We start from the raw sequence: 19846 nt of genomic DNA, 5'->3' as shown, positions 1-19846 counted from the left end.
GAAATATAAACGTTAAGGCTGCGCAAGAGTCGATGTGTCTGCAGCGAGCTATCGCGCAACCGATCTCGGCGCAATATCATTATTGTGTTCCTATCCACCCACCAGTGTCGTCAATTCATCAGGTTTAATAACCATTGCTGGCTGCTGTCAGTGTGACAGGCGATGACATTAGCTGACGAGTTGATCGAATTATTTAAAACCTGTCATATGATTATTTGACTAAAGTTCAGTTTAGATCGTTTTTGGATATAGTACATACTTGAGCTTATCTACTAATAAATTTAATTTATAACTCAGTCAAAATCATTTAGGCTTTAGTCTTTTTTTTTAATTAACAGCATAAAAACTCCATAAAACCAATAATCATGGATGACTGGAAACTGCGAATTATCCAATAAAATACCCTTACAACATCAAGATAAAGTTTAAAATGTAAATGAGACATGTCCAAAAGAAATAAGATTATCTCACTATTAGGTATAAATTAAGGGAGGAGGAATGAAGCCCGTACAATTATATTGTCACGAAAGCTATGGTCGAATCCGAGACGCCGCGCAATCTGCCAGCCGATCGGCAGCGCGCACGCTCACGTGACAACTTCGTCTTTTTTCGTACAGCAATCGATAATGCAGTTTCTAATGAAGTAATTCCCAGCTCATTGGGCTATCTTGTTGCACGCGGTCTTTTAATTGGATATTTTATTGATTTATTATTTTTGACGTGTTGACATGAATTGTTTCATTGAAGTTTTCTTAAACTGCGTGGTTTTATTATGGATACTAACTGTTTAGCTTTACTTGTATATTTAAAGACATACCTCAAATCATTTTTTGATCTTTATACTTAATTACTAAGTTATGAAATTACATACACACCCGCATTTTATCCCTAGGTAGGCAGAGGAACTAATGCAAACTTTTCGCCGTGTGTATTCCGTCTGATGATGTGATGGAGGGCGAGCCTATCCCTATATCGGGCATAAATTTCATACTCCGAGGTTAATACTGAGTAAAAATCCTAATAACACTGTCCGACCCGGGAATCGAACTTGAGACCTCAGTAATAAGTTATACCGTAATACAACGCCACAACAGCAGTCATTGAAATTACATAAACGGAACGAATAAGTCTATGTTACTTCACATCAGTTTCGAAACACTTATATTAATATGAACATAAAATTGATATATTTCGAATGATTTTATGTAACTTGTTATGAATCTTAAATAATGTGTAATAAGTTATTTGTAAGATTTATGTTCAATTAATTTGTATAGTTACAATTTAAATGACCCATAAATTGCATTACAAAACAATTGGCGTCGCAGTACACAGCATAAGGTTTATTTGATCGTGTGAGTGCAGCCTAAGTATCAAGTATTTAAATGAAGTTAGAAATAGTGTGAAGTATTTTTTTTTTAATTTAAACATTTTCAGTCTTAGTTATAAAATTTTCGCAAAGCTATGGTTAGTTAAAACACAAATTTACTCGATCAGCTGTAAGTCAAAACCCGCCATCTTGCCTCTTAATAAACTAGAAAACCGGTTATGTTTTTGTCAGCTAATAAAGCAATTCTCAAACACCTTTTAACGCTAAAATAAGTTTAAAAGTAAAAAATAAATAAATTATGCTTTAATTTGTTCACGTGTTTTATTAAGAGTGCAATAAATAAACTAACATTTTTTTTTTCTTTAAGGAAAAGGACCTTAATGTGGGTAGGCATAAGTTGGGGAAATAATAGTTCGCTATCGCTCCCGGGCGTTCCCGGAATACAGACTTGCGTAGAATCAGTTAGTACTCAATATGTATGGTTTACCTACTATTTGTAATTAGGTAGTCTGATCGATGTAAGGTTAAAAGGGCCATTTTTTTGTTGTAGTGCAATAACATACTACGATTTTTTGTTAGTTCTATTAATATTCAATGTTATAATATGTAGTGATGATCTAACAGGATTTTCTTACCTGTAACAATTGGAACATTTAATTTGATATTTTATCCTAGAAGGCTGCCGTTATAATTAATTAAATATTATAATGTATAGTTTCATTGCTTACAATTACCCTGTCTCGCTCTAATTTGGGATCTGTGCTATACTTGCAAGCATGTTGCAAATAGGATTTGACTTAATTTTTACGATCGCCAGTTAGCATAATTTCAACCCCATCTAAAGGACCTAGTCTGAGTATAGCCTTATAAAAACCCACACAATATTGCCTGTCCTGGAATTCGAACAAGGGATCTTCCGATTCCCAACACATAGAAGCAACCACTAAGCTAAAAAGTTAAAATATTAATAAACACTATAAAAAAGATAATACATACAAATTAATCACTCAAACATTCAACAGTCCATTAATCGATATTAGCCCAACACTAACAATCGAATAAGCCCCGCACTAGCGTCGTGTAATCGATACGGCGCGCTCAACGGACGTGCTAACAACAATATTTTATTGTGTGCCAATTAAAATTATTCCCTTCCTATTTGATTGTGAGAAGTTTCATACTGAACCGTTCTGTCGATTCCGGCTTATTGAAAGATCTATGTGTTAACTGTTTCAAACTGTTTATTAAGTTTTGGGAAATTTAAACAGGCCTGGATAAAATATATTCTTCGAAATGATCGATTAACAGTTTAAAACAAATGTTTTAAATAATTTTGTACAGTTTTCGTGAAGCCAGTTTATCCCTGCTGTGTTTTTAAGCCGAAATGTAATAAAAACGAATTACTCCAAGAATAGAACCTGGTCCTACCTTAAAAGCTTTATGTGTATGATTCCTATAGTACCGTAGATGTTTGCGGGCGCTTTGTCTAAAGCTAAATGTTGCAAACAATTTTGATACTAATTAACACTACGCTAAGTGGATTTTTGTCAATTTCTGTTTCGACGCATTTTTTTTTCAAATCATAATAAAAATCACCTGATGGTTAATGATGTGGGGTCCAATAAAATGCCGACTCATTAGAGATGATTACGCTGCAACAGTCGACACAATTATGCCGGTCTGTTGGAACTGGATTTACACAGGCTGATCCCGGAACGCGGCATAAAATTATTAGCATCTATTTTGTTAATAAAACAATCAAGTGTTGTACTTTGGAAACCTTTTCCAAACTACCTTCAGATCACCACATCTAGGAAAGACTATATTTTCCTAAAGCATTAACTAACCAAAGGATAAAGATATTTCTAAAGACTATTTGTAACTTTACTACCAAAGGACCTTTCTAGTGCTCTTACTTAATATACTAATTATAACAAAAATTAACTTAAAATGGGTTTTTAATGTTGATTGACTTCGATTTAACGCTCGCTGCTCGTCGACTAACGACTGCATGCTGATAAAGGACCGATAATGCACCGATAACGCGCTGATAAGAGAGCTGATAAGACTCCAGATAAGGCAGTTCACGGGTAGCTTTGGTAAATGTAGCTTTTTGTACTTACAAGTGTGTTTATGTTAATAAAGACGGTATTGAAATTAAGTAAAACATTGCATTATTTAATTTGTAATCCATGTGAATGTGAAATTTGTGCAAAAAAGTGTCATTAAGTTGTATGATTTTCATGTAGTTACGTCAATTTATTTTACAGAAGTTTTATCCCTGATCCTGCTCAGAATGAAAACAGACAATGCAAAAAGCTTGAAGCATTGACATTGATAATGACCGTTGTGCCGACACACATACCCGACGTGGTGCAAAATTAAAACGGCATGAATCACGGGCCCTTTAATGAGTCCGCTCACACGGCCGGGTTCCGTTACCGATCCCAGATCGCATCGATCGTACGAATTGGCCAGTCGATGCGCGTGCGCACTGCCTTTTGCTGCGCCAACATTCGCGCGCACAAGAGTGCATACAACCAGCTACTGTTACACCGAATTGAATTTTAAACTTGTCTTTTAAGGTGCGTATTCCTTTGTTTAGAATAAGGTTGGTAGGTGGTTCGAAATTTAAATTCTAATTCCAACGGAATAGACTGTGGAGTCGGTTACAAATGCAGTTTGTTACGTCAGTCGATTCTGAACTTTATTTTTGAGTTCGAAGATTGCCAATTGATTGCTAACGCGTAAGACATGGCTACGTGTGTAAGGGTGTTTGTTGGCGCGAAAGCAGTCTGTATCGGGCATCCGTGTAGGCCCGGCTAGACGCGGTACAGACGGTCATGCCGCGGAATGCCAACTTTCTTTGCCTAATGTTATTCCATTGATGATGCAAGTACCATTCGGTATGTCTGTCTTTCCAACATTCAGTATTGATCTGTAGAAAATGTGGCCTTTGCATTACGTCTTAATGAGCACAAACACATTAATCATTTCTCACAGATGGAAAGTCCGCTATATCAGTACATTATTATCAATGTTTCCTCGTGCAAGTTGTTAAACTGTTTATTATAAACGAATAAGTAAGTTGTAATTTTTTCTAATCTTCGTGCAAGTTGTGCAACTCTTTCTTATAGACCAAGTATTTGTAAATTTTACTAAATAGTTATATAACGATATTTTATATTTGGCGATAAGTGACTGTAACTGAAATAAAAATAATGCCAAGAAATCCCGAATCCCTCAAAGCGTGACAAACAGTTCCCACGCGAATGCGAATCATATATTCACGCCCCTCGCCCCTCAGGGAGGGTTAGTGAGGGGATAGGTCAGATATTTCAATTCTCCGTCGGATATTGGCGAGTTTCGTGACGACGCATACATCTAGTGATCGTCTGTGTCCCGCCTTATCATTATATTGAAATCTGTGCAGCGAGCGGACCGTTTACGCGCGGATGTTGTGGTGTCCAAATATTAGATTTTATTGATTTATGGACGGTTTTGATATGGTTTTTAGGGAATTCAGCAGTTGGGAATTGAGGTCAAAGTACGCAATATCTTTTAGAAATATTCTTGGAGATATTAAAGGCACTTTTAAACTCTTGAATTTGTCTTTTTTTACTTTAAACAGATAGGTAAACTCTACTTTTAAAGAACAAGCCGAGGACGCTTCAATGGAGGAAAGGGACTCCGACAAATTAAACACCATTACACTCCAGATAATTAGTAACAAGTAAGAACAAACACATCCTTCAGCAGTACAAACACCTCCACTACATAAAACAGCGCTTATTCAATAACCTTACACAACGAACAAAGATAAACAGCAAATCTCCATATATGATAACGTAACGCATCGCTATGAATCACCGGTGATTCATCGATATCGATAACCCACACATCATTATGCACAATGTGCGAGGCTCGAACAATGATGCAATGTGAAAAAATGTTTCCGCATTAAAATCGAACTTATTGAATTGTAAGAATAAACAATCTTAGTCATGTAGATAAAGTAATGCCTGATGGTCACACACGTTACTTCTGTCCAGAAACGGCTAGAGGTTAAAGAGTAGAATTCTAAGAAACGTGGAAATAATATTCGGAGTTTGTTCTTTTGAATCCATTTATTTACAAACTGACATTTCTTTAAAACAAAAATGATATCAAGAAAAACGTACACCAGTACACTACATAAAGGTTTACTGATTACGAGCGATTATGGATCAGAGAAAAAATTCTTATTACTCGAAGATACGATACCTAGTTTTTAGAAGACATATCTCCAATAACACCACGGAAGTTGTATCCTCTAGCTACATTGTGATGATTCCAGGCCTTCTGGAATACGACTGCACTACAGATGTTAATATTGTAACAATAAAAGGGCAAGCCCTCTAGAATGCAACTGCGCTACAGTTGTTTATAAGAATGCTATTAAATTTAGAGAAGTCAATGAGAATGCAGAACTAAACAATGCACCATTTTCTTAAGATGTCTCCTTTAAATCAGCAACATTTATCGACTTCAATTATTGAAATGTGGAATAAGTATCTATAATCTTATTTTTTACATATATTTGGTTAAAATTTGCAAAACAAAAATGAAGAAGATATTACTAAAGATTTGTTACCTCAGAAATAAGTTAGAAATTAGTTACCTTAATAACTCAAAAACACTCCTAATGTAAAGCAAACCGTTCCACCTCCTATAACTTAGTCAATCTACATCGATATTCAAAACATTTTAAAAACTAACAGTCCAAACGATACAAATATCGCACGCAATCTCCCGTTTCATTTGAAATCTACATAAAAAGCAACGCAAAAATTCAATAACAGGCATCAAGTGAGTTGACAAGACGCGACGACATGGCCGCTCGCGCAATTTCCTATTCCGACCGGCCGTCCGTCACCCATATCGATATTTATTTTTCTAACCTCACACATAAATACTAGAACATGCTGTTTGATTCCTCATTTTGGTGTTTTAGCAATGATTAAGGTATTTGGAAAAAGGATTTCGGATGTTATTGGAATGTTAGTAAGTTTTATGTAACGCAAATATCTTAAGATAATGTTGAAGGAAATATATTACCTTTTAGGCTTATATCTACAAATAAATATGCACTTTGAGTATCAAATGAATTAATATCAGAATGAATTATAAAGTCGCAGATTCTGTTTTTAAAAATTCAGCCAATGCCATTGCGAAGACGGTAATTTCAAAGAATAAGAATGTAATGTTTCAAGTAAATATAACAAGATACGAATAATGAACTACAAAAGTAGTTTCCATTGAACGTATCCGTAAGAATATCAAAACCTTTCATACTACAATAAACACATGCAAACAAAAGATAAACAAGCAAATTGAATGAACAAATGAACTATCTAAGCGGATCTCCGCGTCACGCTCCGTGTAACTCCAAATTTCGCGCCAACAAACAAAGGAACGGTTCAAACGAATGAAAATGAACGAATGAACGAATAGATTGAAGTGAACAATATCTTATTTCGCAATAATCCCAGTGTGGATGCTGTACTAATTTCCTGAAACAGATGGGCACCCGTTGGCGCGTCCTTGTTATTTTCAACTTCAGTTTATACTGAACGATTGTTTTGAATATAAAATAGCTCGTGTTTATTTGTATTCGAAAGGGTTTTCGTTTTAATGGGATTTGTGAACTATGATGTCGGATAATGTATTATGATATTAACACTCTGTTAGCGGTTCATCTGTTTTATTTCAATGTTTGGTCGCGTTTGTAATGTTTCTGTCAATAACGTATTACTGATTATCCAAATGTCTCTCTGCTTTGAATTCTACTCTTTCCTATATTTTTCAAATGTTTAGTCTATTTCTTCCAAAAAATGACGGCTTTTCTAACCTATCGATGTAAACAATACATTTAATTTGCAATACACTTAACCTTAAAAACTGCAGCCATAGGCATATTCAACACAGACTGAGGCAGGATAAATGTAGTTCTTCTGGTCTTATTCTTGTATGTTATGAACCCAATTTTATTTATGAAAGTGCGAGCGCATTTTGAGCACACAACCCCGTCGAAATAATTGAAATTAATGGCAATTTTCATAACCTACCCACCTAATTAGTCCAGAAATATAATAGCTACATCTTGGCAAAAAGTGTCACCTGAACGATGTTACGTTTATTGGTTTTAGTTATCATATCACTGAACACCTGCATTACTATTACGTTTTGCTACATATTTCACAAGTCCATTGAATGCTGAAAATTAGATGCAGTGTTAACCTCCGCGGCAATCATTCATAATAATTCTGCTGTGCTGGCAGAATCAGCTGTTAAATTCCTAAGTGCAGAGAGCATACAGCTTTCAATCCTAAACCGATAAACAACAGTGGTTACTCTCTATTCCTTGGTTCCAGAAAATCACAAAGAAATAGTACATACTTCCCAAAATGGCCTATCGTATACAAAATAACAGGTACCTAGTAAGTTTTATATCGGATTCATAATTAACGAATGTAATAGATGATGGAATTAAAATATCCAGTACAAGTATAATTAATAATATATTTCGCATTAATTAATGTCATGTATGAAATTAATGAGCAAATTATGACAGGAAAATAAAACAAAGTCGATGACTGATGATTTCATTGCAGTATTCCGTGAAAACGATATTGTTTGCGTGTTAATGATGTAGTTTGAATTATATTTATTACACCATAGACTGGTAGACTAAAGTTTACTTAACCTTCTGGACCAAATTAGCTATTGCATTTATCTAAGAGTTGTGATTTCCTAAATTATGATTTAATTTCAATACTGTATAATTTAGGTTAGATTATCGATTTTGGTTTTACGGATGTCGTATGTGCGTCAATAATATATAGTTTACTAAGTACAATAGTCTTATAAATAAATTTATAATTAACCATGGTGCATAACACTCTACAGTATCATAACTTCACAATCTCATAACAAATACCTACTTATTCGCCGATGTACACCAAATTCGATTATAATCAATATAATTTAATAGATTTTTTAGAATGTAAAGAGAAGTCATCTATCGCTGATTATAAGCACAATAAATCCTGTACAAATTTAATTCTGATGGAATGCGATAGTTAATCACAAGATAAACATTAACAGTCTTATTTATAAACTTATTTAAGCGTTAAGAGGCGATTAAGAATTGCTTAAATGGCTGTCAAAAACATCAACGCTTTCCTAGTTTACTTAAACCTTATTAGAAGACAAGATGGCGTTGACTTACAGCTGATCGAGTAAATTTGTATTATAACTAAGCATAGATTGGCGAAATAATTTTGACAGTACTTGGCTGATTCCTTGATCGTAATCTATTACAAATTAAAAACCACGACATTGTTAATATCAGGTTGCGTAGAGGCATTATTTCTTGATCACAGGAACTTAAAGAGCATATCTTGGTTAGGTAAAAATAAGAATTCGTGTGGACTTCCTTTCAATTCCTTGATCGCAAGACAGTCGCGGGTCAATTTGTCGCGAACATTCGCAGCTAATAAAGAGGTGCAAGAAGTGGCAAGTTCTTTGTGCGAGCGGTGGATTTATCGCAGCCTCCTCCGGGCCGTTTCATTTCCTGCGCTCGCCTCTTGTCGAACTCCGGGCGTATGTGGGAAGAAGTAGCGTTTATAGAAAGGTTTGTAATATCTTGTGTTTGTTGTTTAAGTTTTAATTAAAAAGTAATAATTTTTCAATCACATGTTTTAAAGGAAAATAGTGATTTTTCACACTGCTAGGCGGCGGTCATTGACATGGCTGTGGTGACATGTCTGAGGCAGACGGACCTGCGTCTAATAACATCATCATCATTTTTATATTTTTCCTGTTTCTATACATTCCCTTCCCTTCCCCAGCTGATTACAGGCGGTAGAACCCAGCATCCCCCCTAGACTGTTGACAAGAATTAACAAAGGTGCGAAGAGTTGTGTCCCTGGGATCGCCAACCCGCTTGTTCAGCCTATGGATTAACCGTCCAATGAACACCTACTAACAGTAACATTTTAATATTATTTTTAAAATACTATTTAAGTCAGTTTCCAAAAACTTACATTACTTCAATCACCGAAGATCATTCACGTGCTCTTAAAAATATTTTTTTATATTACTTTGAGGCCATAAGATCGTATCGAATTGTATCGAAATAATTGTGTAGTGCGTTTTCGATATTTTCTTTTTGAATCTCACGTTCATACTCCCAAAAATAGATGGACAATTTAAAAATCTATAATAACAATTGTGGCACGCATTGTGAGGAGATTCCACACTTTGAATCCCTAACCACTAATAGCTTGGATTTTGAGCTTCGTCACTGGACGATATTTTTTTTTTTTTTTCGTATTTTATGCGCTTTGATATTTTTAGATATATTATACAAAAACGTTAAAACATTACTTTGAAAATAATGATTTCATACCATTGATGTTACAATACATTTTTTTTAACCGCTGTTCTCTTATAACTCGCACCACCCCCTCAACACTAGAACGCAAGAGGATAATCACATTGTTTCGCTTTTGATTCATTGCACTTTGGTGTCGTAAACTTTATATTTTATAATGCTTCTTGACTCAATAGGATATTTGTATTATTTACATTTATCATCTAGAATGGCGCGGCTTGTTATCCTAACGGCTTTAACTTAGCGCGATTGCTAAATGTCAATTAATTTAGTAGGCATTACGTTTTCACTTCCTTGGTCATTTTGGATTAGATAATTTAAAATTAGCGCGAAAGTTGTGAGTGTGCCTACTTATTGCCTTTTTTGTGTAATATAAATCTATTTGATTTGTTCAATAACAGCTGTATTGCATGTGTGGTATAATTTAATCTCTCGGGTCCCGGCTTCGAATGCCGGGTTGAGCGAAGAAATAATGGGTTTGTCTACTTTATATCACACGGAATTTGAAAATCGTAACCAAAATGGCATAGGCTCGCCCACTATGGACGGAAGACTCAAGACACATAACCAAAAGTGGGTGCTTGGGTTACACCTCTGCCTAGTCAGTCCAAGATATAGGCGTGATGTCCGTTTATTTGTTTTTATTATTTTAGGTTTTTAATTTTCTAAATATTTCCCCTGGTAAATAAAAGGTAAAATTAAGAATCGGTTGTTATAATGAAATTATAGAACATAAATAGATACTTTTGGAAAATTCGTAGAGTAACGTATTTCTATGGCAAAAGATTTATGTAGAGCACAATTGGAGCTGTCTTATAGACATATTGCTCTACAGCATGATGAGCCATGTCGGCTGGGGTAGGACAACTTACAAGAAAACGTGAAACATGTAAGATAAATAAGGTTTCTTAAAATATAAATGACCCCTTAACTCACCCTATATCTTATATCTTTCCTCAAAATCAATAAATATAATATGATTTTCTATCATTATGAGCTTTATTTAGTGTTCGAGATATTCAATCATCACATCATAAAAAATACTTCAATTTGATGCCTACTACATGAGGTGTCGTATAATAGTTATAATAAAAGTAATTACATATTTTGTATGAGATAGATAAATTGTATTAAACTATTTTTTTCTTTTCAGGTAAGTACGATTTACTTCTGTCATCATTTCCCTTCGTAGAATTATTGTGTGTAAGTGTTATTTGCGATTTTATTCCTTAGTCGATAACGCTTTAGGTTGTTATTAATTACAATCGTAATCAAACATCGATAAATATAACAAGGTATCGATTAGCCAACTTAATCGATTGCGTAACATTGAAAGTTCGATATTAGAGTTGAGCTCTCGCAATCGATTGTCGATAAACATTAAATGCTAGGATATTCCCACGGTGTTTCGGCATTAGTCTACAACCTAATTATTATCCTAGTTAACGAATAGAAAAATGAGAAATAAAATGTTGGTAAAGCAGTTTGTGTAACTAACGCTCTCAGTTAACACAAAATAGTTATTTTTAGCTATGTAATGTATTTTTGTACGCAATAAATACTATACAGAAAATCGACATTGTGATGTTTTATACAATATTTGAATCAATGGGCTATCGCTTTCAAGTGGATTATGAAAATGAAAAAGACCTTAGATAAAACCGTTATCATAAAATGTCATTAAATTTATAAAATATAGGCTGTACGCATCGAGTTCCTTAGCCATGACAACTTTAAAATTACATTCAAGTTCCGCTTACGGTACCGAATTGGAGTCAATAATTGTTCAATAAGCCTTTGAAGTGGCATTGGCGATCGGTCCGCGAAGGCAGATTAGCCGCGCTCAGCCCCTCAGCGCACCGCGTGATGATGCTTCATAGATGATATCGCCGCTTGCTCTTTCCACGGCGAGGCCCGCCCTTTCACGAGTGGTTATTGATACGGCGCCAAGTGGATGAAATCTTTCTGTGAAAGGAATTTTCGCTGACTTGAGCTGAGCAAGAATTGAAACGTTATTTACTTGATTTAGTTCCCGTTGCCGACGGTAGATGGCGCTGTTTGTAATTTATGAATTTTGTGATTCGAAATTCGAATGTTTCGTAGAGTCGTTAAACATTTTTAACTATCAATAATCTATAGCAAATTGTGATATAATTTGCAAGACAGCCAATATGTGGCTAATAATTTCGTGCACTAGCAGCAAGTCGTAACTTTATAGATATCTCCAGACTTCGAACCCTGTCCACCTCGCTAGATTAAACTCATGAAGCAACAGATTATGACAGTGTACCCATTATCTGTGTCAGAGAGTAGTTGAGTAAGTGCTGTACGTGGTATTGGCGGCCATTACTGGCGGTGATTCATGCCGACCCCCCGTGCGACCCCCGCGACCCCCCGGCGACCCCCCACCGCCTCGAACCGCAAGCTTTCTGAGATAAACGCACGTTAGCCGATATTGTCTCGGTAGATATATACGTAAATAAATTACTTGTATTTGCATAAATGTTTAGTTGTAATATTTACGATACGGTATAGGGTTAAGAAAAGTGCTTTAAAGCAATGCACCAATGTTTACGGACGGTTAGATACAGCCAGTGACCGGTTTCCCTTTTCTATTAAAAACTGAATTAACACATTTTCTGTGAGAGATCTTAACATTTACTATCAAATTACATGTAAATGTTGCCTTATTGAAATAGAATGTTAGGGATTCAGCAGCATGGCGGTGTTAACAAAATTGTTGATTAACAGTCGGATTACACTACACAGCAACAATAATTATTCAACGATTAATATTATTTGACATTTTAGTTTCAATATTTCTTTAGAGAAAACTTATATTATTGTATAACACTCATATCGTGTCTTTATCTGTCTAAGATACAATGAAAATATAACCATATTTCCCTACATATTAATGTTATTTTTAAATTTAATCTACGTTTATGGTCCTAAATAAATAAATCAGCCTTAAAATATAACTTTAACTCTACCAATTAAAGAAGAGGTTATTATCCAAAGCACGCTATCAAAAAACAATTTTAATTATTTAAAAAAAAAATTAATTATTATTTAACAATTTAAATCCAAACTTATGTAAATTAAATGTTTATGTATAACTTGATTTTTTTCTATTTGCCCTCACATCTAGAGTTGAATCAATGCAATTTTCCCGCACACTACAGAAGCAATTTAACTCAGTTTTTGTGAGCCTACTTAACATTAACTTCCTTTGGCATATTAAATCTAACTAGACAGTGTTTTAAGTAATTTTAGCTTGGAATGTTTGTTGACAATTTAATACAAAGATGGGCTTGTTCAGTGTCTTGCTGCTTGTGAGTGGAGATCTTTACATATCTGCTACAGTTATCTTGGACTTAGTCTAAGTCAACAGTTACAATTACATATACAAACAGATATAGAAAATCATGTATTTCACGCGGATTTTATTTAAAAAAATTGACATTAATTTAGTAGTATTTTTACAATGTTTATGATCTTAGTAGAAAGTTTAGGGTTAAGAACTTATGTGCATGGCGTGGTAATCTAAACCGATAATAATAAATTAGTTGGCAAGCGCCATATTACATCATGAGATGAAAATAAATTCCGATAACTGGTATCTATATCTAATTTGCAAATTTACCTTTTCGGAATACAAACGTAAGGTTATGTTGTTTGCGTCATTTAACGTTCAATCGATTTAGAAAAGGTGTTGAGAAGTGTCATACATCTGAGTACTGTGGGCGGGGGCAATTGCGGCCGTCGACTGCCCGAGGGCTTTTGTCTGCCGCATCTCAAACTATTCCCACTTTTGTACTACATCCTATTAAGATTTCAGCTTTAATTTCGTGCTGATTCTCTATTTAAAAGAGATTTCTATAAGTTAGTTTCAGAGACTGAATAAAAATTAATAATAAATAATGTGTTTAGTAAAAAAAAACAATACGTGAAAATTTATTTAACTGAAAAAATCAGACCCCAATCTTGATCGTTCATTAAGCATGAACGGAACGTGCTTAAAACAAAACGTCAAAGTGACAGCTCAAAACTACCGGTAAAAAAAATGTCGCCCGAAACAATCGACAAATTCTCGACCAAAACGGATCGGACATTTATTGTTCGCTATCGTAACATTCCACCTCTGTTGTTTATAACAGAAACGGCCAATTTGCTGGCGGAGACTTTTTATCGCCATTTTTGCCTATTTTTTCCTGCGGTACACGTCGGACAAAGGCGATATGACGGGACGTCGGTATCGGGCAGGCCACGACGAAAAACGAGGAGCTAGTAATCGAGCAATCGACTAAAAACAAGGAGCTCCCGCCGGCTCGGCCCGCCGGCCCGTCGGCCCACCGGCCCGTGACAATTGCATCTGCAATCAAACCCGACCGCCATGTTGGATTATTGCGCGCCGCCATATTTTGATTAAAATGTCTGTTTTATTTTATTCTCTGCCAATACAGAATACTCTTGTGCAATTTCTGTTTTTTTTTATAATGTTTATGTATTAATGCATATTTTATAACCATACAGTGTAGGTACTACAGAAGATCTGTTGTATTACACGCGATTACTGGATGACATCGGTTACCCGTTTGGAAAGAGTCAGGGACATTTAAAATAACGTAGTACAGCTTCCTTAGGATGTAGAGTCATAGTTGTCTAAAAGAAAAAAAAAAACTTCATGTTTGATAGCATATTTCCATATCGCAGAACCCTAAAACTTCTAATAGTTTTCTAAGCAAATACCTACACAACATTAAAAAGTAACCAATACATTTCTTGACGATATCATGTGTTTCTCGGAAGGTCCGCCGCACAATAGTGTTGCGCCTCGAAATATTCTTATTTTATCGAGTATCGCGCGCGCCCGTGTGGAAACCAGATAGTGATGGACCGTGGCTACACTCGATACGCGCCGTGTGCAAATCTATTCATATTTTTCAATTTTTCTCAAAGCTCACAGACAGGTGGGTTTTCTGAAGGTTTAGCCCGCTATTATGTTTTGGGTCGCGTTTGTACATTGGATAAAAGGGTTACAATATTGTGGAAGGCCAAGAATTCTTTCATTTTAAGGTTTACATTGAAAGCATTGTGGTAATATAAAGTTAAGAGATGAAATAAAACTAAGGAATACTTCTTGTACGTTGATACATCTAGATTATTTCAACAAAGCTACAATAAAAGCCAACAAATAAAGTAATTACGTTCAATCGCTCATAAAACTGAGAAGCAAGCGAGACACCGAACTGTCGTAAAGTTGGATTGAAATTCGCGAGCGCACGATCACCGCACGTCAATCATTGTGACAGTTTTTAAAAAAATCCATAATTCCGGAGGAGGCAATCGGGACGGGCACAAAGCGCTGCGAGTCGGCGACATGGATTCGTAAATTAAAATCTCGCGGCACACGCGTCTGTCTGGTGTCGCCGCGCGCCGGCGTTGCCACTCGATTTCAGGCTTGTTCTAAATATGTCAACAGTTCTTTGTTATCTGTTGGCTCGCGTGCGGAAATGAAACCCATCGGTATACGTGTGCATTATCGCATACCATATTATATTGGACGGGTTGAATTACCTGCCAATTTTATGCGAGGGCGCCTGTTGACGCGAGTTTTGACTGCTGATTTGCTTAGCTCGTTCAATTAATTAATTTTAATTGATTTGTAAATAATTATCTTTAGATAGCTCTCTGTCTACACCATATCCTTGCATCTAAATACATTCGATAGACGACTAGCAGTTCAATTACAAGCCTTCTGTTGCTTTGCAACCATGGCCTTTGAATTTGAAGATCCCGCTACCGGAAATTAACGAAGGCTAAATTGAATGTAATTGTAAACACACGCTCTTTGATTCTAAACTAATTCATGGAATTCTTGTCGTCCTTTGCGGTTTACCTGTTAGTAACTTACTATCTAACATTTTTTTTACGTTTGAAGGCCATTCACTTTGAATATGACAAGTAGAGAAAACAATTTATATGATTTGTTTCGTAAATTCCAAAGTATTTTTTATATCTAATTGAATGAACAAACGGTAGGTTTTTGGGTTGAAGAAAACCTTTTCATCTGGTCATTAAAATACTCATAGCTTTGATCAGTAACTCTAAATTTGCAGTATGCATCAGACGCTGAGATATGTCAAAAAAAACAGTCTTACAAATTATTTTGATTAGGAACTGATGTTACAGGTCATTTCAAAAGTTCACGTGTTCAGGTGTTTTCCGTTATTAAATAAGTGTATTAATCTTTGATCGATTCTATATTTGATTCCAAAGATATTATGTTAATGAAAGTAACATTTCTAATACCGGCACACATAATCTGATGTATAAAATCATTGATCATGATTAAGAGATATGATAATGTAAGTATTTGAGCATTAATGCATACTAATTGGGATAAGGAAAATCTTATGAAATATTACGGTATGTAGTCGCGACGGTCCATTATTCTAATTTTATGTTTTTACATACAACGGGACGAGGAACATTGGTGGTAGGATATATTTTGTATCCGCCCGGATAGCGACCACCGTACACAAGGTATTAAAACCCGCCATAGTGGCCCACGTAAGTGTCGCGTCTGGGATCAGCCTGTGTATATTCCAACAGACATAATTGTGTCGACTGTCGAGGGGTAATCATCTCTCGTCAGTTGACATTCTATTGGACCTCACTCCACTTACAATCAGGTGTAGGGGGGTCACTTAGCCGTGTATGTATGAAAGAAAATACACGCGATATTTAGCGTCTGGGCTAGACTTAATCGTTTAGGATACAATCTACAACTTTAAGTTATAAAACTCTGCACGGCACTGACATAAGTCTAAGTTACTAGCCGTTTAATGTTCTTATAACGCTTAATAATTAAAGCTATTAGATTGTCCTTTAAACTGAAACGCAATAGTGCACATTGCTATTTGGCGGGAGAAATAAATCATGTGGAAGACTAAAGAAGGACTCGTGGAAACGACAAACTTACCACCGAGTAACTAACATGAACATATCTGTAAAAATATTGAACTTTTCAAAACCATCAACTCAAAGACAATGTTAAACACCCGAACCGCACAATGCGGCAACATTAAAAAAAGTCGGACAAGGGAAGCTATTCAAAAACCGCTTCAATTTGAACTTTCACACGATAATTCACAGGCGAGTAAGAAAATTTCCATGAGTGACGTATCAGGGGGCGGCAGACATGTGATACCAGCTCAGGTGCCGCTCGTCAGCTAAGCCATTCTCATTCCGTGCAATGTTGAAAAAGTTTACGTCTGTCGTGCACGATAGCGGTGTTTGCGCGTCGACACTCGTTCGCTTCCTTGGGAGTTAATGGATTTGTGATATGTTTTTTTGAGTTCGTATGAGGGATTATTCAGGCTTTGTTTTGTTTTAAGCGTATTTAATATTGACTTAGAGGAATCTTCTAGAATACACAGCAATATAAAATAAATCGTTTAATAAAAGTATAACATGAGCAATGCCTACAAACAGAGTAATTTTAGTACCGTAAATCTGCCAACATTCGCATCCATATACAATAATATTGTGACATTAGTTTAAAAAAGTCTCCCGCGATGAGTAGTGAGCGCCAGTGGTTCGCCGCTTATCTGCAGCGGACAAAAGAATTTTTGACGGCTGAGCAAACATAATGGAGGCGCGCGGATCGCGATCAAAATCTCACGGCGGACAGGTGACGTGTTACGTACGATACATCGCTGTGAATAACGTCAACACAGTTTTTTGTGAATATATTTTGGAGGGGTACGTTGATGTGCCCACTGTGCGGTTCGTATCTTTGCCAATCACGGTGATGTCGCGGGAATTTATTGTTGAAATGGTTTCGTGAAGAGCTCGTTCGCTATGAATATTTTGAAAATATAGCAGTCTTATTTATTATATTTTGTTAAGTAATTGTATAACCTGTAGATTAACTTTATAATTTTAATAAATACTTTTAAATTTCCATATGTGCTATTTGCCATTATATATTCAGCTTGATATACCAACACCTTGTAAACGTGAGGAAGCACTGTAATGGGTTGTAAGATAAGGAATTCTGTAGGCACTACAGACATACAACATTTCAATTAATTTCTTATCAAATTAGTCCTAGTTCAGTCAGAATAAACTTTATCGCTATGTTAAACATTTTACTTTAAATTTGAAGTATATTAAAAAAATGTTATCACAAACTCGATTGGAAAGCGAATGAATTATTTACTCGACGTTTACATTTATTACTGTATCGAGGAACTAACGTCTACCCGTGAATTGGTTTGAGTTAGCAAATAGTTTTACATTTTTCTTGCTATTGACAATACAAATATATAATAATATATAGTAGGTATCTAATGTATCTGATCAAAATTTTATTGTTTTTGTGTAAAGCATTTAAAAAACGTAAAAATTAATGAAATATGTACAGGTAAGATACAAAAATGGGTTCAATAGTAGTGACAAATAGTAATTTCGAAGCCTATATTTTACTGCCCGTTTTCTTTTTTTATACGTGCACAATAAAGTTACCTATTAAATGTCGACAGACAATAGATGATTACCCCTCGGCAGTCGACACAATTATGACTGATTCCGGAACGCGAAACACTTACTTGGGCCGCTATGGTTCTTTTCTTAATTTAGTAATCGCGTGCATGGCAGATACTAAACATGTCCCGAAAGAATATTAAGTTGAATGCAGATATAATCGTCTAAAATTCTGAGCAGAGACAAATTTAATCGAAAAAACACAACGTTTTTGAAATAAATTAAACTATTTTGGGCCAACCGCCACAGTTTTGCAATATATTTGTACGTTCAGCGATAAAGCTTACGATATTAGGCATTATATCTATTAGTTTGACTTGTAACACCCGTTTTACACAGCTCTCGTTAGATAAGTGAACGCAACCTAATTGCAAATATCTGAATTATCTATGACGGGCAACAAATTTAGACTTAATCTAGTAATTTGAAAGTTTAAAGAGAAAAATTCTATATCTGTAGCTCATTTAGTTGATTATTTTTTGTGCCACGAACTCCGTTCGTTGGTTTTATTGTGTAATAATTATTTCAGCACATGTAACAAATGAGATAAATATACTATCACTGACTACATAAATACATACTATTTGGCTTCTATCTATAACATGGGAAAACAATGTTTATTTTTATAATTTTACTAGTTACTTGCTTATCAATGATTGAAATATCGAAATGATATCGCCACATTTAGGAAGTACAGAAATATATTTTGTTAGCTATCTTGAAAAATCCGAAAACTAAATCCTGACCTTGCTAACCATATCATCAAATCAGATATGCGATAAAGTTGATTTTTTTTTCCTATCCGTGATAATATCCGCATGTACAGATGTGTATCTTAATAAAATGTACACATACGTATAATAATTTTGATCGTTATCACGTTGTGTAATCCGCCGTGTCGGCCGATACAGGGGAATCGTAAAAATCGCGCTTGATTAAGTGTTTATCAGCGTCGTGATAAAGGCGCCGGTCGGACGCCAGTCAGTGCTCAACCACTTGCCGACACCACGCGGCTCTCGTGTTGTTTGGAAATGATTTTATTTGTAGGTAAATAAATAAATAAATAATTTTAATTTTTGTATAAAATATCTTTTCGAAACACTGTGCGCCGTGTTTATTTTTAAAGTGAATGCAAATAAATATTAGTTAATTTAAAGACATATTTGGTACTACAAAGTTTCTGCCGTAGGGTTGGTTTTCTTATCAAAGATGAAGACACGGCCGTAAGCTATGTATGTATGTTTATTATTTTTTTTAAATGTAGTAAGTATTACGACAGTAATATTGAACATTCGACTGTCAAATTGACAGTTTGGCTGCAGACGTGGCTATTTCTTTGCCTCCAATACGTTTTTCTTTGGATTTAATTGCGTCTCAGTAACTAGTCGGGAAATTAATTTTGTCCGAAATATTGATTATTGTGTCACTGTGCGTGCAAAATTGAAAAGTAGATTACAAAATGATTTAATCAAACCTATTTTAGTTATTAGAATACCTTATTTTTATATAAATAAGTTCAATATTTT

At 35.2% G+C, this 19846-nt stretch overlaps 1 protein-coding gene across 5 annotated transcripts in view; it reads left to right on the top strand.

Moving 5' to 3' along the window:
- LOC115445980 (zinc finger protein ush) overlaps positions 1-19846 on the top strand; it is a 220512-nt gene that overhangs the window by 128959 nt on the left and 71707 nt on the right. The window contains exon 1 of one of the 5 annotated variants that reach the window (XM_030172512.2): positions 19135-19552. The exons of the other annotated variants lie outside the window; for them this stretch is intronic. The gene's annotated coding sequence lies outside the window, so the exon portion shown is untranslated. Of the gene's footprint in view, positions 1-19134; positions 19553-19846 lie in introns of those variants that run through there. 5 annotated transcript variants of the gene reach the window in all.

Source organism: Manduca sexta, chromosome 23 (genome assembly GCF_014839805.1).
Source record: "Manduca sexta isolate Smith_Timp_Sample1 chromosome 23, JHU_Msex_v1.0, whole genome shotgun sequence".
Taxonomy (NCBI): Eukaryota; Metazoa; Arthropoda; class Insecta; order Lepidoptera; family Sphingidae; genus Manduca; species Manduca sexta.
The sequence above is the reverse complement of the archived record's forward strand: the minus strand, read 5'-3'. Positions and strand labels throughout refer to the sequence as shown.